Source organism: Trachemys scripta, chromosome 5 (genome assembly GCF_013100865.1).
Source record: "Trachemys scripta elegans isolate TJP31775 chromosome 5, CAS_Tse_1.0, whole genome shotgun sequence".
Classification (NCBI taxonomy): domain Eukaryota; kingdom Metazoa; phylum Chordata; order Testudines; family Emydidae; genus Trachemys; species Trachemys scripta.
The window spans coordinates 56534754-56555312 of NC_048302.1; the positions used below are offsets into that span (position 1 = coordinate 56534754).

Genomic DNA, 20559 nt, shown 5'->3' on the forward strand with positions numbered 1-20559 from the left:
CTTTGCAAAGGTCAGAAATCGTCATGCTGTTTAGAAAGGCAATTGAGGTGGACAGCGAGCAAATGGAATGTGGTTGAGTTCCAGGTGGGGGTTGCAATTTGTATCATTGGTAGCAAAGGAGGATACACTCCAAGATCTATTTGAAAAGACATTGTTTGGATACAGCTGATCTCTTTGGTCTTTCAGCAATAAAGAGGAATAAGCATAATGAGTGCCTGAAAGATTTAGTTCTGGCAAAATAAAAGGCTGTTTGTCTGACATCCAAGGTTTGAAGCGTGGTTTCATGTTGGTTGCCATGTGGCTTTGGGAAGAAGTAGGGAAGGTAGATACGTTTGTTTAGATGAAAAGAGGATGGCTGGGCTCAAATGGGAGGCCAGTCAGAAAGCAAAAAACTAGTCTGGTATCCCAAGATGGGGTGGAGTCTCATACTTGAGGGTACAGGTTTTGAAGGCCCTTAAGGAATCTTTTTGTTAGTGTGTAGGTAAATCTTGGGGTGGAATGCAGTGATGGCAGCCAGGTGTACACAAATGGAGCTTGTGGACAGTCCTGATTTTTAAATTCTTGAATGTAGTCTAGAATGAATGGCAAAAGAGCATTCATTGCGGGGATATGTTTGGTGTCATATCAAGTCCGGAATCTTTGTCTTTTATAGACAAATATGGTGAGTTCTATCACATCTGTGATTTAAAAGAATCTCTTACCCCTTCTGAATAGGTCATCTCCAAATCACGGAACTATGAAGGAGCCATGCCTTCAGATGGAGGAGTTCTAGACTGGGATGGAGGATTTGGCCTGCATCCTGAGAAAGAAGGTGTGGAGTCAACTGTAGGGTGATTGATAGACAGGCTGTCACGCGCATGAGGTAAGGATACCGAATCTGTCATGGTCATGTTGGGGCTATGAGAATAACTATTGCTTATTCCACCTGTATCTTGTGGAGCACTTTGAATAATAGGGGAAAAGGTGGAAAGGCGTAGAGTAGACGTGCATCCCATGTAATGAGGAAGGTGGCCCCCGAGACCAGCAACCCAGACCCACTCTTGAGCAGAATTGTGGACATTTGGCATTTTTGACAAAGATATATGCTCGGGAATCCCCAGTGGTTGCATATGTGCTGCTGGGCTTGTGTCTAACTTCCATTTGTGGTCTTCTGAGGATGTCCTGCTCAGCGAGTCTGTGATGGTGTTCTGGCATCCAGGTACTTAAGAGGCAGAGATATTAATGTCGTGGTGGATACACCAGTTCCACAATTTTAGTGCTTCTGAGCACAGGCATTGTGATTTCGCTCCCTCTTATCTGTTGATGTAGAACATGCAGGCGATGTTTTCTGTCATTACTGTTATGGTCCTTTGTCTGATCAATGGCAGAAAGTGTTGGCGTGTGTTGCGGACTGCACATAGTTCTAGGAAGTTGATTTCCAATATGGATTTCAAGGGGGACCACCTGCACTGCACAGTATGGGTCTGTATATGTGCTCCCCAACTGATTAGGGAGGCATTGGTTGTCAGTATTAAGGGCGGCGTGGGTTGAAGAAAGGGGAAACCCATACATACATTTTGAGGTTGTGGTCATCAATCTAACGAGTCCTTGATCTTGAGTGATATCAATAAGAGTTTGTTTAGGCTATGTCTGTAGAGTATGTACACTATCTGTACCCATGCCTGGAGACAGTGCATGTGTAATCAGGCATGTTTTACCACCAATGTGTCCGCTGCCAAATGACCAAGTAGCTGTGGGCATGTCCTGGCACAGATCTGTGGGTTGGTTCTCATGGTGGAGATGAGACTGACTACTGCCAAAAATCTGTGACTTGGGAGGAAGCCTCTGGCTTGTATAGGATACAGTTGGGCCCCAAAAAATGGGGCAGCCACCACCATTATTGGGTAGTGTACAATGCCTGCACCCAGAGTTCAAGGTTGTGGCAGCACCATTAAGCCCCGTAGGCCACAGTCCCAGTACAGATAATCAGGAAGAGTGGAAAGAACAGAGATGGGAAGATGTTTGACAAAACCCAAAAATCAGTGGCCTAAATCCTTAAGTTCGGAGCAGAGCTGCTGAGAAGAGCTGTTCTGTGGCCAGAAGGAGCAGGCTTAGGTTATGTCTACTCTACGGACCTTACAGCATCACTGCTGTAGTGTAGCCACTCTTTGCCGGCAGCAGAGAGCTCTCCAGCCAGCATAATTAAATCACTCCCAGTGAGCGGGGGAGGTTTCAGATCCGACTAACAAACGTTTTACCGACAAAAGTGGTAATGTAAACAAAGCCTAAGACCGTGATGCAATTCCAGTGTTTATAGGAGAGAAGCATTTTAAGTGCCAAAATAAAAAGTTTCAGCAACTTGTTTAGCCTTAGTTTGATCTCCAGACTGGAGGATTCCTTCTATGTGCTCAAAAATCAGATATATGCATATTTATTATGTAGCAGTTAATCATCACAAAACAAAATGATACGAGCACAGAAAAGGAGAAAGAGGAGATATCTTTAGGGATTCACCTAGGAAACGTCTAGTATATGGGTTACCCACTTAACTCCATAAGCATGAATGAGAGAACAAAACATTCTCTCTGTAACAACTATATCTCCCTTGTATTTCCCCATATGCAATATTAGTTCTTACTGTATGTAATTTCTTGATGCTGTCATTTGTTGAAGACACTGTCACTTGTAATTTATTAGGCTCATCTTTATGCAGTAATTTAGGTATATTACATCACAACCTATACTGTCATACCCACAAATGGGTCATTATGGTGACCTGAATATCAGTATGTTTTTCTTGTTAGGTCATAACATTAAGTACCTGTTTGCAGATTACCACATTCAAATTGAAAATCAGATGAGATTTTAAAATGTGTATTTTCCAATGTAAACGAACAAAATTCCTGTCTTTTGAGACAAACTGAACACTAGTTAATAAGGTACATAAAAGTAACTCAATGACTTCAAAGCTCTATTATAAACACACTTTATCAGGGTATTATGTCCCCCTAAACTGCATCAACTTCACTAATATTTATCTTAATTATAGCAGGAAATCAGTTTTAATAATCCAAGTTATTTTATCATAAAAATGATTATGTTTGATACATACGAACATTCACACCTATGAGCAAATGCACAATACAGGTTGAAAACCTTCAACACTGTACATATACACAGCACAGTGCTATAGCTAATACAAAATTGAACAGAGCAGCATAAGTGCAGTCTCTAAGTAAGGAAAACAAAATCTCACAAGCTGAAAATTAAAACACTTAGTATGTAAGGAAAACAGCTATATTTTTAAATGAATGGAATCTTGCCTTCTCTTTTTGTTCCCACGAAAATTTTTGATGAAAATGAGAACTTTTTTCATTTTTGTCAACATTCTTCTTCAAAAGTTAATGAGTTTGCAAACAAAAAACTAATTGTTTATGGGGGTGGCATTTCAATCATGGAAAATTTTGGGCTTTCTTTTTCTGTGGAAAAACCTGATACATTTGGTGAAAATTGGATATTTCCCATTCTTTAATCAAAAACACATTTAAAATATAAAACCAGCTCTAGTATGTGTGTGTATAATCATCTATATGTTATGATTATATATAAGGCCCCATATCTTCCATAACTACTCAGCTGAAGAAATAACCATGAATGTTCCCGCCTCCCCAAGATACTGGAGGCCCTGTGGAACACTTTTTCCTGCTCAGCACCTAAAACACGGGGGCTAAAAGAAACAAGATGGAGCCACGCAGCGGGGCTGGCACTAGTGTAAGCAAATGGCATGTTAGTAATCCTCCTTCCATTGGAAGAAATAAAAGGGCTAGGAACATTTTTGCAGAAGAACTGAAGTCAATTTTACCATAAAATACTGGCTCTTTAATTAGACTCTCCAATACTATACAAAAATTACAAACAATATTTTTTTCTCATTTCTAAGTTAGTTGCTGAAGGTTTATTAATGCTCTTAACACTAATATAAGATCAGACATATTTCATCCTCAATTTAGTTCTTTAAATATGGAAAATATTTTTTTATGGACACATATGAAAGTAAGGTAATTATAGTCAAATATATAAAAGTATCTTGCATATATGCTAGACTTAGAAATAAACCTTAGTTTAGGTGAAGAGAAGACTGAAGTAGAATATGAAGAGAATGGTGCTTCTGGCTAGATAAATAGCCATATAAACAGCCAGTTGATAACCAAAGTGAGAACCTACAAGAGAGGACTGGTAGATAGAATTACTGGAGGAGATACCCCAGAAGAAACTGATTTTTTTTTTTAGACTAATGAACAATTTTGATACATGTTTGTTCAATATCCCAGAGATGGAGGATGCTGGAAACCTTTAGAAAGACAAGGTTCAGTAAGACAGAGGAGTTGCCTATGCATTCTGAAAAGCCTACACTGAGGATTTCCCAAGACCTAGGTAATAGTGAAGAGATGATGATTGGTTGGCTATAGAATAGCCTGTTCTCCAATCAGCATTGACCCTTTAAAGCTAGGTAATCTACAAAGCTGGCCAACATTTTCTTCAGTATGTAAGGGTGGAAGCACAGACTTTTTGAGTACAACTCCTGAGGACTTTGATTAACCAGAGTTTGGTAAATCAGAATTTTAGAGTTTATTATTTTTCAGGTAAACATTTACATTAAGAGAAGAGAGTGATACATGACTTAATTCAGTAGTTTATTTTCATGAATTATTTTCTTCTTAATCTTTAGTTAAAATATGAACGGTTAGTGGCTGCATATATGTACTATGCCAACTAAATCCCAATCAAAATTCAGAAGTCACTTTAAACACTAATGACAAAATTACTGGTATGAAATCGGATATTCTGTTATAAATTTTTAAGATCAGTATTAATTTTCAGTACCATGCACCACTAAGATTTATTCTTTGTTGTACTAGTCACTAAGAGGGATAAGAGACTATGGTTTTCACAAGAAGGATGTCTTTCATCTAAACTGGTACCCAATTTATAGGGAATCATGTTGCTGGACTTTGGAAATGAAATACATGTGTGAATCTGTAAGGGTAAGCAACAAATCACAGCAACAAATAAATAAGGATAACTTACCAAAATATTTGGTATTGCCCAACAAAATTTTGCTTTAAAAAAATAAACAAACAAAAAAAAACCCTGATTAACATACGTATTTGATGTAAGATAATTTGACTTGGTGCTGCATGATATTTTGATTAAAAACTGGAATGATATAAAATGAACATGGCAAACAGTAAATGGATTAAAAGCTGTCTAAATGATAGGTCTCAAAATGCACCGTAAATGGGGAATCATTATTGAGTGGGTGTGTTTCTAGTGGGGTCCCACAGGGATTGGTTCTTGATCCTACACTAACATTTTTTGTCAATGACTTGGAAGAAAACAAAATCATCACTGATTGGAGGACACAAAAATTGGGGGAGCCATAAATAATGAGGACAGGTCCTGATACAGAGCAGTATGGATTGCTTGGTAAGCAGCGGGCAAGCAAACATTATGCTTTTTAATATGGCTAAATGTAAACATATACATCTAGGAACGAAGAATGTAGCCCATACTTAAAGGATGGAGGACTCTACCCTGGGAAGCAGTGACTGGAAAAAAAAACTAGGCTTGTGGTGGATAATCAGCTGAACACGAGCCTTCCCAGTGTCACACTGTGGCCAAAAGGTGGCTAATGTAATGCTAGGATGCATAAGCAGGGGAATCTCAAGGAGGAGTAGAGATGTTACTTTACCTCTGGATGTGGCACGTATGTGACTGCTGCTGGAATACTGTGTCCCATTCTGGCATCCACAAATAAAGAAGGATGTCGATAAATTAGAGAGGGTTCAGAGAAGAGTCACAAGAATGTAGAAAGACTTGCTCAAGGACACAGAGGACATTAGTGTAATAACTAGTATTAGAACTCTCTACTTCCAGATTCCCAATTTTGTTGAACCCACTAGACTTTGCCTCTCTTCCAGCTGTCTTTTACACTAAAACCTCTCAGCCATTTAATTTTAAAAGTTTATCAATGGAATACTAAACACTAAACAATGAATAAACATTTATTTTTCAACTATACTCCTTAAGAATTTAGAAACAACATAGTGGTAATGTTACTAGACTGAAGTAGCGGTATTTATTGAGCCAAGTATGCTATGTTCATAATTTTGGAATTTTAGTATTTTAGTAATTAGACCTCTACTTTGCTATTTACTTTAAAAGAGCTAGATCTGATAACAGCCGTATAATAAAATTCCACAGAACATATGTGATATGGCAAACCAAGTAATTACTGGAAGTCTTTCCTTCCATTACATGTAGGAAAAAATATTCTACTGCTCCCAGCACTGTTTTGTCATATAGCACACTTTATTTAAAAAAAAAAAACACAACTACCCACAACCACATGCTTTTTATTTCTAGATGTTTAAGCTTAATTAATGAGGAAGTTGACTTGGAGTCCCTTTAAAGTAGTAGGTCAGTATTCTTTGGTTTGACATAAAAAAGGATTTCCATGACTAAGTTTGCCAATTTTTGTTTATTTTATATCTTTTTCTTTGGTTCTTGTTCAGCCTTCTTTGAAGTTAGTCTTCAAAGCTCCAATATCAAATGGAATGCAGCATTAAGGATTTTACGACACTATGCTACTTAAACTTTTATTGTTTTGTGGAGAAATCAAAATCAGAAGGATTAAGCTATCCTATTAGGCTTTTTATTTCTCTTTTCTATTTTTTCTAATTTACTCTTTTTTTTTTACTTCCAATTCCAGCATGTTATAAATCTGAAGTATGCCACTCTTAGTCTTACCACGTAGACAAAATAATGCATTTTACACTTAAACATGCTCCAGGAAAAAAATTAACATTCTTTATCATTTCCCAACAGAGACAGTTAATACTCTGAGGCCACATTAATAGAATCTTTCTGCCATTGTAGAAAGTTTGATAGCACTCTTATTTCAATGTCTGAATTTTTCTCCTTTTTTGACAAAGACAAATGATTGCCATCAATCAAGATCCAATCGAGTATACAGAGAGTCAGGCAAATGCATCACTCTTTACTGGTTTTCCTGCTATTTGTGCAGGCTTTGCTCCATATTATTTTATAGAATGATCAAAAAAGCAGCCATAAGATAGATCATTCACACCCACTGTAAAATTAACTTTCATGAATAATGAGAGTTTTAAACCTCAGATAATGTATATGTTATACAGAAGATATTGCTAGAGTTCATTTCTGGCTGGAGATTATGTAAATGATACTATATGACCTTTATCATTACAAACAGGACATGCAAAACACATATTATTTCATACATCATTCTAAAGCAAGTCAGTTCCTAAAGGAGAAAGAGTAATTTATAATGTTCATGGTGAAGTATTAAGGTTGAAAGAAAATGATATGAAGTACTTGTTATATTTTTGACTTCTCCCCCTTAACCTGTTACTTATGCCCTTTAAACATACTAAAAGTAACAAATACTATTTTATAAGCTTTTATTTCACCACAAAATAGAATGTTACTGATAGCAAAATTTTCTGTCCCTAGATTTCAGGTTATGCTAACCCTAATCATTTAAAATTGATGGTGATCACAGTATTTTTTTCATAAAAATTCATATTAATACATTGAACAGTATTATTTAACCACACATTGTAGTTCTTTAAGCTTTTTGTTTTAGCTATTAAGTCTAACCTTAAAAAGTTTACCTTCCTTTCTTTATTCCTTATTATTGAACAATAGCTATTCTAAGCACATTTTAAAAACCGCAAAAAGATTTTCATAATGATAAAATCTATCACCAAGTCATTAACTCACTTTTATAGAAAGTAGGCTTATATGGAATGTATGACAAACTGTAGCAAAGACCTCCCCACCCAAGCTCAACTCAACAACATTATTGCAGTCTTGTCCTACTTACACCAACAAGGAAACAAAAAACAAAAATATATTAAAGAATCTGATTTAAATCAATTTAGAGAACTACACAACCCTTAAGGATGCAAGGACCGTCATTTAAATGTTTAAAATTAAGATCTTCATAAAAACACTATCCTGTTCCAAAACTGCAAGACTTTATACAAAGTCATGAAGGTAAGAAATCAAATTAAGAATGATTGTACTTTTCTCTATTACATGACAAAACCAACACTGGTTGAAAACAACCAGTCCATAATCAACTTACCTTTTCTGAGCAACATACTGGGAAAGTAAATTGCTCTCAAAACCACCTCACTGAATCCTTTATCCATTCCAGCTGCCATACCATCCAGACCTCCCCACTCATGGTGGCTCAATAACTTCTGCTATTCTACTGACCATGGCTTCTCCAAACTACTAATCTTACTTGATCTTGCTGCAACATTTGACACTGACCATACAATCCTCCAAACCCTACCCTCTCTTTAGCCACGCTGTCTCTGGTGGTCCAACTGCACTTCAAATACTACATCAGGTTGTAGAGGTTTGTTTTACTTTATTGCCTCTTCTCCTATTTACATGGACACCTCCCCGGCTCCCATAGTTCACTATCACACAACCTCTTTGTGCAACAATAGCAATTGCTTATGTAGTAAAGTTACGAAAATTATGTCATGTTTAATTATTCTTCTACTGGCAGCTTTTATTTCTTTTCGTGTAGCAACGGTTATATCAAACCTCTTAAATACTGCATAATTGTGCGCGCACAACCACACCCACCTGCCTCAAGTATATCAATAGCTGGGTATGTTTTAATTGTCTTTCACTGATCAAGAAATATTACTTATTTTGATAGTGAAGTACCCTTTTGTTGTTTTTCTAGTTCATCCATTTCCCTTCTGCTTTTCAGATCCAGAATCTTGGACTCTGACTTCTGAACTTTTCTTTTCTCCATGCATTGCTGCAACCTGAAGATCTGCCTACTGTCACCGCACTCTGAAAAGTCATGTCCATGTTTATTAACTTGTAATTTATCAAATGAGTTCAATACCAAGGTTTTGGGGGACACTTATATAATTTAAAACACTGCAGAAATCATTGACAAGTGTCAGAGACCACAGTGCAAATCTGAACACACCAAAACATCCCTGCCCACTTAATAAAACACTGAAACGCTCACTGAATAGTAGGCTTCTCAAAATTGTTCTTATACAAACATGAGTCTATTCAACACCATTTTTTCCACACACGTGTACAAACATGACCACCTTATCAGAGTCCTGAAAGGCCACTATTGGCTCTCCACCCATCAAAGAAAATTTCCTCTTTTTCTTCAGTTCCTTTAGATACATGCTTGTCTATTTCTTTCAGTTCATCTGGTTTCCTCTGCTTTGCCAATTTCAGACTCATCTTCAGTTTTTCGTTTCCTCCTTTGTTGTAGATTGAGCCTGGTAGTTGATACACTAACTCTCTAAAGCTGTTTATTAAACCTCCTTCCACTGCTTCTCCAAATCAGAAAAGAAGGGAATCGCTTCATAGACAATGCTATAAGTTTTATACTCCCATATATATACGAGAACCGCTCCCAGTCATGCCTCCAAATCTGTCCATTGGCAGCCCACTCCCCAAGAACAGATTAAAGAATATTTAGATAAATTAGATGTATACAAATTGGCAGGACTTGACGAAGTTCATTCTAGGGTACTTAAGGAATTGCTGAAGCAATCTTGGAACCATTAGCAATTACCTGCCTCCCAAACAGGCCACACATTCCCACTTAGCAACTTTAAAAAAAAAAAAAAAAAAAAAAAAAGACTACATTAAAAAGCTGGGTGCCTACTGGCTTGTCTACTCTTGAAATTTGTAACAGGTTAAATTGAGTTATTTCATATTAAAATGATTTACATTAGAAGTGGGATCCTAAATCCATATTTAACTATTTAAATAAAAACAACTTGATTTTCAAAGGTCCTGAGTTCTTGCAGCTTCCTGTTATTTATTTTTTTATGATGATAGCACCAAGTGTCCCACTCACAATTGGAGCTCCATTGTGATGAGTGCTGTACAGGGGGGAAAAAGATATTCCCTGCCCAGAAGGGCTTGCAGGCTAAGCAGATGGAAGGTGGGAAATGGAGATACAAAGAACTAGTAAAGTTTTGTTATATAATATATAAACAAAGGTTAGTTATATGCACTATATTATAAGTCAGGTTGGTAGCACTTTATATTGTTAAGGTTACATGACACTTCCCATTTATAAAACCTGTTTTCAATTGCTTATAACTCTACCCTACTATAATCATTTGGGCTGAAATTTCCATGTGGGGTGTCTGCCTCAGGCTGAATTTTCTGGCCTATTTCTGAGAAAAAGTCTAGGGAAAAATACAGTTGTGCCCATGTTAAAAAAATTCTGGAGACCTTTTATTTGAAAAATTCTAGTGCTTTCATGGACTTGAACTTTGGCAAGCAGTGGCCCTTGTCAGGGATGTGCCTTTTACTGTCCCTGTGAAAATCTGCCCCAATATGGCCAAATCATAAGCCTCTGAAAAATCTCAGTGTGCACATACTCAATAGGGACTCCTTATATTTTTAGCAGCTGAATTCCGGGAAAATTCCATCTGGCTAAGCATGCTCCAACTCAGGACTGAGCAGGACTTTCAGTGCAATTATAACTCTGAGCTGCTCATGGCTGTGCCAGATCTGGACACTGAACTGAACATAGGGAGGTCATCTCTCCTCCGCTTTCCGCTGGGCCCAGTCAACATGGGGGCGGAAGCTGCCTGATTCAAATGAAGAGGGAACAGGAGTCAGACCTGTAGGGGAGGGAGAGTAGGCTGGAACAAGGAACCTCTAGGGGAGGTGAAGAAGCAATCAACACTGGAGACCTTAGAGACTGGGGCTGGGAGGGCAAGGAGATTTGAACTTGGAGCCAGGAGGAAAGTCACACCTCGTGGGCTAAGAAACATTGATCTAGGGGGACTCTTACAATATCATCAATACAAGTACACAGTCATGAAGTACTTAGTCAACATTTAAACAACAATTTGCCAAACACTTTAACATAATTAAACAATACTGTAGTCTTCTCTCACCATAGTTAATATTGCTTTTAGGGCTGTTCAACACACAGAATTTGTACTGGTATAACTATTTTAGTTAGGAGTCGATTTTCTACCAAATAGTACCAAGTGGTTGGTTCTTTAATCTAAAGACAATTACAGAGCAGGTTAAACTTATGTGGGATTCTATAAGTCCCCCATTTCCCACCTTCCGATTTTCCAATTTTCACCAAAATCAACAGGGTTCTGCTCACTGATGTCTACAAAGTTCTGTGAAATTTTGGAATTGATCAGATACAACATTCAAAAGTTATTGTGTTACAGACAAACAGAGAAATGCCATCAAGTTGAATATGAAGCCTTGCTTTGCTCAGCCAATGAAACAAACAGCCCACTTCATAATCTCCTACAGCAATTTCACATATGCTGAAACAAAGGTGGATAGTTCGGGCACTGTGGAACACCATAAACGAGATCCCTCATAACAAGAGCAATTGCCCAACACAAACTTCTGGAATTGCTCTATGACAAAACAGAAAAGCTACTACAAAGCAACTCTGGCCACTCCTGCCACATCCACAGTTAAATCAGCAGGTTGTTTCCAACAGTATCAAAGACCCCAAAAGAGCTTTTATCAGTTATGTAAAACAAAAAACTCTCCGTAGTGGAAGACTTCATTATAATCTAGTTACTAATGCTGAAGAAGCAGATCAGAGTATTGAGGCTTATAAAATAAGTCACAGACAAGCATTCAATATAATGTAGTACAGTATACTTCACAGCTTGTGTAGGCCAAATTTATTGCACACCACGGGGCTCCATTCCCCCTCCACCCCACACAAGCTCCCTGACACTCTCCCACCCTCCTCTATTTCAGGGACTCCTCCTAATTCCTCTCAATCTGCCCCCTGCCAGGGGATTTGTTTGCCCTCTTTTCTCCCCATGGCAGGGCTCTGTGTGCACCCTTATTTCCCCCAAACACCTTTCCCTATTACTGGATCTCAGAATCTCCCTCCACCAGGGATTCTATGTGCCCTCCATTCCCCACTTCCTCCATTCTCATGCCTGTGTGAACTATTATTCCTTTCTCCCCATTTCCTCCTTCTCCCAATTCCAGGTGCTCTGTCTCCTCTCCATGCTCCCATTTTCACCTGCCCTCCCATGATAGGGGCTGTATGCCTTCTCTTCCCCCCCATAACACAGTCCCCCCACTTCTCCCCAACCAGCAGTTGTGTGCCCCATTTCCCCCATGCCAGGGTTTCTGTGCATGCCTTCATTTTCTTCTCCCAGCACCCAGTGCCCTCTTCCCTGCAACACCATTATTCTTCTTTCCTTCTGGGTGAGAAGTCATTCAGGGTGTCAACATATTAAACTATTGGAAGGCTGAGCAGAGATCAGTGGGATATTTTTATGCTCAAAGGCATTAACGGGTGCCATCAACCAGTGGTTTGCTCTATGGACAATTGCAGGGGATGCTTGAAGCAGTGGCTATGATTTCATGATTCTAAGGAAAAGAAGGAGTGAAAGCTGCAGAATAAGGACAATGGACTTAAACACAGACTGTAACAACCACTCCCCAAGCGACGTAAGTTTCACCAACCTAAGCTCCAGTATGGACAACACTATGTTAGCGGGAGCGCTTCTTCCACCAACATAGCCGCTCGCAGAGGTGGTTTTATTATGCCAATGGGAGAGCTCTCTCCCGTTGGCCTAGAGTGTCTTCACCAGATGCGCTGCAGTGGTGCAGCTGCATCGGTACAGCTGTGCTGCTGTAGCACTTCCAGTGTAGAGAAATAGCAGGTAAGGTCCCATGGGAAGAAAACCTAAAGGGATAAAAGGAATACACGAGAGCTGGCAGCTTCTCAAAGAGACAATATTAAATGCACAACTGATGCAAAGAAAAGATAGGAAGAATAGTAAGAGGCCAAAATGGCTCCATCAGGAGCTCTTTAATTATCTGAATATCAAAAAAGAATCCTATAAAAAAATGGAAACACTGATGAATTGCTAAGGAGGAGTACAACAGAGCAGCACAACTACACAGGGACAAAATCAGAAAGGCTAAGGCACAAAATGAGTTAAAATTCAGAATGAGCATGACAAATTGAAGAATTGGTCTGAAATCAACAACATGAAATTTAAGCACAACAAGTGCAAAGTATTTAATTTAGAAAGGAAAAATCAAATCCACAGCCACAAAATGGGGAATAACTGGCTAGGTGGTAGGCCTGCTGAAAAGGATCTGGGGGATTTATCATCATCATCTTCCCATTATGCTCGGGTGTTTAGGGCAGCGATGAAGCTCTTCCACTCCTGTCTGTTTCTGGCAAGTCTTTCAATGTTTCCCCAGTGGTGCCCCAGGTTTTTCAGCTCAGCTTCCACAGCTTTTCGCCATGCTGTTTTCAGGCGGCCTCGTTTTCACTTGCCTTCCAGTGTCCAGCTTATTGCTATTCTGGTGATGGAATCAGTTTCCATCCGAAGCACATGGCCATATATACATGGGGGACTTATAGTGAATTATTAATTGAATATGTCTCAACTGTGAGATGCAATTGCAAAAAAGACTAGTATCATTCTGGAATGTATTAATATCAGAGTCCTATATAAGACAGAAAATAATTGTCCCTGTCTACTCAGCACTGGTGAGGCTTCAGCTGGAGTACTCTGTCCAATTCTGGGCACCACACTTTAGGAAAGATGCGGGCAAACTGGAAAGAGTACAGTGTAGAGCAACAAAAATGACAAATAGTTTAGAAAACCAGTCATATCAGGAAAGGTTAAAAAACTGGGCATGTTTAGTCTTGAAAAAAGATGGCAGAGCGGGGATCTGATAATAACCTTCAAATACGTTAATAGTTGTTATAAAGAGGACAGTGATCAATTGTTCTCCATGTCCACTGAAGGTAGGACAAGAAGTAATGGTCTTATTTCTGCAGCAAGGCCAATTTAGGTTAAATATTACAAAAAGCCTTGTAACTATAAGGGTAGTTAAACTCTGGAACAGGTTTCCAAGGGAGGCTGTGGAATCCCCTGAAGTTTTTAAGAATTGGTTGGACTAACACCTATCACAGATGGTCTAGGCTTACTTGGTCCTGCCTCAGCACAGGCAGCTGGACTTGATGACCTCCCAAGGTCCCTTCAAGCCCTACATTTCTCTGTTTCTATCAATTCAAAGGCACTAATGACAGAAGATGTCATTTTGACCACTACCTTACATCACCCCCCACCACAACCACCCAAATTTAGTATACAGTTCTATTTCTCTTGACTGTGCACCTGAATACCCCCATCTCTTCAAATGGGGACTCTGGAATAGCCCTTCAGGCATTGCAATACAACCGCAGTTTTTTACATTAAAAACATAAGTATCGGAGTTAAAATTGACCAACTGGGATGAACTGATTAAAAATAAATCACTGACATAATCTAATAATGGTAATTGCATATACTGCAACTAGTAATTTATACTGTCTCAGTTCTGTTCCATTCCCTTTCCTGGTACTCTCACTTTTGCTGTTTATGTAATAAAGCAACTTGTACTATCATCAGTTCTGTTCATCTTTAACAAGAATAACAATCTTTAGTAATAAACTAAGTCTGGACACTCTTTGATGCACTCTCACAATACAAAAATTATTCTCTTCATAAGTCATAATGTACTTTTCAAGATTCCTTTTAGGGTGTAAGTTACCTTGGTCTGGGCTGTAGGTACAACTGCTGAGCTTCAATGTGTGGTTTTTTGACTGAAACAACCCCCCGGCTAATACCTGATGGTATATTTTAGCTTACAATAAAAAGAGGGATTTTTATTTGCCAGTACTTACTTACTTACTCCCTTCTTTATAGATTTTACATTTTTTTCTTTTTTTGAATCAACAGAATAGGAGTAACAACCTAATCCCTAAAACACTTTTCAAATGGTACTGTCTTCACATCTCATAATTAAATCAATAAATTTTCACATCCCTCTGTTTACTTTCTCTGTGGAAAGAATTATAGCACAAGAACTGGTTACAGTCATTATACTCCTAATGTGGCAAATACTATGGAATCAGTTAGAGTAAACTCTACAGGGTTACAAGGTCAAAATGAAAGACTGCATAATTTATCAGATCAGGCAAATCATTTTGAAAGTACAGAGTTAAGTGCGGCATTAGCCTGAGATTACTGCCTTTCATGAATAAAGGTTAATATCAGTGTTTATTCAGTTATACAGTACATGGCATGTACTATATAAACTTCATTCGTTTAAAGAAATCCCTCCTGACACGGTCACATTTAAAATACTGGAACTAAGCTAATGCACAATGTTGTTTTAGGATAATATCTTAAAGCAATCTAGTATTGTTATTTTAAAATATCAAGTCCTACATTATCAAAATGGCATCAGATGACACCATCTCAGTCGGTCAAGAGAAAAAACGTTTATTAACCTTTCGTAACTCTTGTTCTTTGAGATGTGTTGCTCGTGTCCATTCCATGCTATGTGTGTGCATGCTGCGTGCACTGTTGCTGAAGATTTTTCCCTTAGTGGTATCCGTACAGCCAGCTCTAGCACCTTCTGGAGTTACGTGCCTATGTGCCAGTATAAGGGGCGCCGCAAGCCACGCATCCTCTCAGTTCCTTCTTGCTGTTAACTCCAACACAGAGGTAGGAGGGTTGGTCATGGAATGGACATGAGCAACACATCTCAAAGAACAACAATTACAAAAGGTTGGTAGCCATTTTTTCTTCTTCGAGTGCTTGCTCATGTCCATTCCATGCTAGGTGACTCTCAAGCAGTACCCTCAAATGTGGTGCGACAGGGTGTTGGGAAAGAACTGCTGACTCAGCCCTCTGTTACACCAGCCCCCATTATGGGAAGCAAATTGGAGCTGGATAGAAAATCCTGCACCTAATTGTTGAATGGGAGACACCTGCCTGGGGCTATATAAAGGCTGCAGGGAAGGAAACCGGGGCGGGGGAGGGGGAAGAGAGAAGAGGAAGCAGAGTGAAAGCCCTTCCCTCCTGGGAGCAGACACTAGAAGCAAGCAGCATATGGTGAAAAGGTGGTGGGAGCACAACCTGTAAAGAAAAAGCACCAGTGGTTACTGAACCCCAGGGTCTCCAAGTGACTTTATCAGCACAGCAGGGGCAGGAGCCAAGAGGGCCCTCCCATGAACTGCTACAGGTAGGCTTGGAGTTCATGTATGTGCTGACTGCAAAACTACTCTTCCAAAACTGGGGTCATCACGGGCCTGTTGGGTGATGGCGTAGTGGGACATGAAGGCATGCACAGATGACCAGGTTGCAGGCCTGCAGATGTCCTGGATCTGTACCATCACAAGGAATGCTGCTGACGAAGCTTGGACTCTTGTGGAGTGAGCGGTCACGATGGCTGGAAGCAGAAAATTTGTCTGCTCGTAGCAAGCTTGGATATAGGCAGTTATCCAGGACAAGATTCTTTGTGATGACATAGGTAGTCCTTTCATCCTTTCTGCTACTGCTACAAAGAGTTGCGTGTACTTGCAGAAGGGCTTAGTTCTTTCAGTATAAAAGACAAGGGCCTGCCTAACGTCCAACATATGAAGCTGATGTTCTTCAGAGGTCTCTGGAGTTTTGGGAAGAAGACAGGTAGAAAAATGACCTGGTTGTTGTGAAATTGCCATACTACTTCTGGTAGGAAGACTGGATGGAGACACACTTGGACCTTGTCCTTGAATACTGTGTAGGGTGGTTCCAACATAAGGGCTTTGATCTCAGAGACCCTACTGGCTCAACTGATCACCACCAGGAGATGCTAATGGCTCAAATTGGGGTGGTGGGTGGCATGAATCTTGAGAGGACCAGGTTTAAGTCCCATGCGGGGGTCAGTTTCAAAACCTGAGGATAAAGCCTTTCCAGCCCTTTAAGAAACTGGACCATCATCTTGTGGGAGAACACTGACCTGCCATTCACTGAAGGGTGGAAGGTTGAGATGGCTGCCAGATAAACTTTAGTAGACAAGAGAGCCAGACCTTGCTGCTTTAGGTGGAGTAGATACTCCAAGGTAAATCGCAGAGAAGACCGAGATGGGGAGAGGTTCCATCCAGAGGCCAAACAAGTGACATGTTTCCACTTAGCCAAGTAGGTAGCCCGGGTGGAAGACTGTCTACTACTTAGCAAGACCTGTCTAACCTGCTCGAGCATGCCTGTTCCTCAGGGTTTAGCCATGCAGAATCAATGCTATCAGGGGCAGGGAGGCAAGATTTGGGTGGAGTAACCAGTTGTGATCTTGTGAAATCAAGCCCGGAAAGAGTGGGAGTGCGAGTGCAGCTGCCACCAAAAGGTCTAGACTCTAGAAGCATGCCAAACCAATACTTACATAGCCATTCCAGTGCTATCCGGATGATCCTTGCTTTGTCCCGTTAAATTTTTATTGGAACCTTGTGAACTAAGGGAATCAAAGGAAAGGCATACAGTAGATGGTCTGCCCATGAGAGCAGGAAGGCATCAGAGAGGGAGCCCATGCTGTGCCCTCACAGTGAACAGAACTGAAGGCACTTCCTGTTCTGCCTGGTGGTGAACAGTCCACCTGGGGAGGCCCCCACCTCTGGGAGATGACTCTGATGACCTAGGGTGAAGAGACCATGGAAAAGGCTTGGCTGAGGTGATCTGCCAGTACATTTTGGGCTCCTGTGAGACTTGTCGCCTTAAGGTGAATGGCCTTTTTCACACAAGTCCCACAGCCAGAGAGCCTCCTGGCACAAGAAGATCGAGCCCTTCCCTGCTTGTTGATGTAAAACATTGATGCAGTGTTTTCCATCGGAACCTGCACCACTTTGCCTGAGATCTAGGGAAGCAACACCTGGCAAATCAGACAAACTGCCCTGAGTTCTTCCTGGGACCAGAGACCCTGCGTCTCTGAGATTGCCAAGGTGAGCGCCCCATCCTAGGTCTCATGTGTCGGAGACTAGGGCTACCAACGGTTATGGGGCAGCAAAGGCCACCCTTTCATTACCGATCCTGGGTTTCTCCACCAGGCCAGGGAAGTGAGGACTGCATGAAGAACTTTGAGTATTGAGTTTAGGTGGTGTCTGCTCAGGGAGCAGACTGACGTCAACCACAACTGGAGGGATCTGAGGCATAGCCTTGTGTACTGCACCACATAAGTACATGCCACCATGCATTCCAATAGTTTGAGGCAGACTCAAGCAGTCGTTTTTGGGTGGATCATGTCCTTGGATATCAGGTCCGACATAGTCCGGAATCAGACTTCCAGCAGGAAGGTTTTGGCCTGGGTTGAGTCGAGCACTTCCCCGATAAACTCTATTCTCTAAACTGGGACCAGAGTTGACTTCTTCTCGTTTATCAACAGACATAGCACCTGGAAGGTGGCCCTGACTGTACTGATGCTGTGCTGAATCTCAGCCTGCGACCAACCTTTGATCAGCAAGTTGTGGAGGTACAGGTAGACTTGCACGCTTCGATGCTAAGGAACGCTGCTACCACCTCCATACACTACTTGTAGACCCACGGGCTACCGATAGGCTGAAGGGGAAAGTGGTGAATTGGTAGTGGTGTTGACCCACTACAAACCAGAGAAATCTTCTGTGGCTGTGGAAGACAGATGTGAAAATAAGAATCCTTTAAGTCAGTGGTTCTTAACCTTTACTACAGCCTGCACCGCTTTGGTTCTCAAAATAGGTTCTTGCACCCCTTATAAAAAATCATTGAAGTAGGTCACTTCTTTAAACCTAGATTGATCATAACTATAGAATGAAAGAGATAGAATTATATATTTATTTCACAGTAAAATTAAGAATACATGAAAAATTAAACACTTTTTTTTAGAGTTACATATTAATTATTCTTTCTTTACACAGGCAACAAATCCTGAATTTTTTCCTAGCATGGCAGGGGCACCATCGATGCAAACTGATCCACACACGTCAAGTGTTATCTTATCCTTAGATTTGATGAAACAAAGTAGTTGTACTTAAGGTGCCTGTGCTTAATTTGTGTTTTTGATGATTTACCTTCTAAAAAAATCTGGCATGTCTCGCACCCCCAGAAAGGGCATCATGTACCCCAGGTTAAGAACCACTGCTTTAAGTAAAGGGTGGCATACTGTCTCCTGGATCCAGGGAGGGAATGATGGAGGCCATGGAGATCATGCGGAACCTCAGTTTCGAGATATCTGTTGAGGTGACACAGGTTCAAGATGGTCCATAAGCCCCCTTTGGCCTTCATGATTAGGAAATATCAGGAGTAAACCCTCTTCCCTCTCAAGTCTCAAGGAACTTCCTCTATGGCCCCCACACACAGGAGGGCTTGCACCTCCTGGGTGAGGAGTTGCTCATAAGAATGGTTCCTGAAGGACTGGTGGTGGGGTGGGACAGGGTGGATGAAAATTGGAGGACGTAACCGACTGTTACTGTACTCAGTACCCATCTGTCCGATGTTATATATGGCTACGCTGGGCTGAAGGGCGACACACTGTCCCAAACCAAAATGGGGAACGGATCTAGTGTTGAGATTGGTATAGTGCCTTTGGGCGTACCTTCAGAAGGCCTGCTTGGCCTCGCCAGAATATCTGAGATCCCGACTGGGAGGTTGACGTAGAAGGGAGGCGTTGGTATTGCTTGTAACCTTTCCTCTTTCTTTTGTAGGGGTCCTGCCTGGGAGGTGCCATGATTCTGGAAAGCTGCTGGGGCCTCAAATGCTTCCTGGATGTTGGTGGCATGTAAAGGCCTAAGGACCAAAGGTGACCCTTGTGTCCTTGAGACTGTCTGCTCCAAGAACAGGAGTCCTCAAAGGGGAGGTCCTGGATGGACTGTTGAACTTTGTGAGGGAGACCAGATGATTGGAGTCATGAACAGCGCCTCATGGTGACTAATAATGCCATAGTCCTGGCTGCTGAGCTGGCCGCATCCAGAGCCGCCTGGAGGGAGATCCTAGCCACAGTCTTGCCCTCCCTTCAGGATGTCTGCGAACTCCTGCCTCGACTCCTGAAGAAGGGAGTCTTTAAATTTGAATGAGTCCCACAGATTAAAATCATACCTCTCCAGCAGAACCTGCTGGTTGGAGATGTGTAACTGTTGACTGCCTGTTGAATAAACCTTCCGTTCAAACAGGTCTCTTGGTGTCTTTATTTTTGAGGATAGCACTCAACTGCCCTATCTGTCCCACTCATTTGCTGCCAACATTACCAGGGATCCTTGGTGAATAAAGATACTCAAATCCACCAGCTGGGACATTTCTTCACTGCCCTTTTAGAGGTGGGGGGCAGAAAAGGAGGAGTTTGCCACAGTGTTTTGATGGGGCCCCATCACCGCTTCATTAATGGGCAAAGACCTTAGAAAATACATCATTCTTTCACATATGTGGAATGATGAGACAAAGCAGCATTGAAACAGTAGTTTCAAGGTCTGGCATAAACATAATTACTAAAATAGGGTAGATACGCGTATATGACCACTCCAATAATAAAAGGTCCCTTAATAAATGGGACTGAGCATGTACAGGTGATTACCAAATTATCTTAAATTATTTGTAGTCAGGGGGATGAAAATGGCAACCAGCAAATTCAATCAATGAATAGATATGAAAAATAGTGTTTAGGCAAATACATGATGAG

The 20559-nt window shown here is 40.7% G+C and overlaps 1 protein-coding gene and 1 long non-coding RNA gene across 2 annotated transcripts in view; one reads left to right on the top strand and one right to left on the bottom strand.

Annotated features, from left to right (window-relative positions):
* The window catches only part of LRBA (LPS responsive beige-like anchor protein), a 567906-nt gene that overhangs the window by 277367 nt on the left and 269980 nt on the right, over positions 1 to 20559 (bottom strand). The gene's annotated exons all lie outside the window — the stretch shown is intronic.
* On the top strand, positions 390 to 20001 carry LOC117877712. Its single transcript, XR_004645795.1, has 3 exons — positions 390 to 862; positions 18298 to 18384; positions 19592 to 20001. It is a non-coding gene; the product is annotated as an uncharacterized LOC117877712 (long non-coding RNA).